This window comes from Pygoscelis adeliae, unplaced genomic scaffold (assembly GCF_000699105.1).
Source record: "Pygoscelis adeliae isolate BGI_AS28 unplaced genomic scaffold, ASM69910v1 Scaffold156, whole genome shotgun sequence".
NCBI lineage: Eukaryota > Metazoa > Chordata > Aves > Sphenisciformes > Spheniscidae > Pygoscelis > Pygoscelis adeliae.
Genome location: NW_008825016.1, coordinates 3,480,598 through 3,481,587, shown reverse-complemented (window position 1 = coordinate 3,481,587; position 990 = coordinate 3,480,598). Strand labels below are relative to the sequence as shown.

General features: G+C 50.1%; 1 long non-coding RNA gene across 1 annotated transcript; it reads left to right on the top strand.

The window, feature by feature from the left end:
* Positions 1-17: 17 nt before the first annotated feature.
* LOC103918846 lies at positions 18-990 on the top strand. The gene is made up of 2 exons (XR_663717.1): positions 18-116; positions 500-990. It is a non-coding gene; the product is annotated as an uncharacterized LOC103918846 (long non-coding RNA).

Genomic DNA, 990 nt, shown 5'->3' with positions numbered 1-990 from the left:
GGAGGGGGCCGGGCCGGTGAGGTGACGGTCGATCCTCTCCTCGCCCCCGCGGGGCCGTTGGCCGCAGCCAGGTGAGGGGCCCAGGGCTCCCGAGCGGCCTGGCACGGACGGGCGAGGTGAGCGGGGCCGGGGTGAGGGCACGGCTTAACGGCTGCCAGACTCCTTGGGAGGCCAGGCGGCCTTGTCTTTGTGTCCCGGTAAATTTTAAGGGACAAGCGGTCATTGCTCCGTTGTTACTAGACCAGCTTCCATTCGTGCGTGGGCCTTAGCTGTCAGAGAAAATCGTCACGTGTGTGGAGCCGTGCTTTAGTATTTTCTCATCTGAAACTGTATCTTCTGGCTCACCACAAATTTATAAATTTAATCCATAAGCATGGGCCTTATCACTGAGACCCAGTGCTCTAGAAAATGAGTTTCTAAATGCTGTAGCAGCTTTGAGAAACCTTATTTTACAGGTACTGTGAATAGTATAATTACATTCTTTGTTACCGTCCTAAAGGACAGCTGGGAACATGGATCAGATGATGAGATCAGCAGCCCTCAAGACAGGAGAAATTTGCAACTTGCAGCTGTAAGAGCTTGGTGGTGCTGAGCACCCGCGGTTGCCCCACGGTGCAATTCCCAGCTGGCAGCCTCGGATTCTGCTCACTGGAATTGCCTGTCTCGTCTCTCCTCTGCCAGTTCAGGCACGTCAGTCAAAATGAGGCCACTGGGCTCTGTCTCTAGAGAAGTGTCATTAAAAATCTGTCCCATTCTCAATCTGAAGCAACCCATTGACAGCCATAGGATTCCTGCTACACCTAAAAACTACTGACATCCCCAAAGCTCTTACCATCTTTGCCAGAAAAATAAAAAAACATAACCCAACTTGTTCCTGTAAGGAGACCAGCAGCATCCATGTAACACCCTGGCTGAAAAAATTAACCCTCTCTTCTATTATTTGCTCTATTAATGGTGATTTGTTTCAACATTGGATTTAATTCCCTAAGA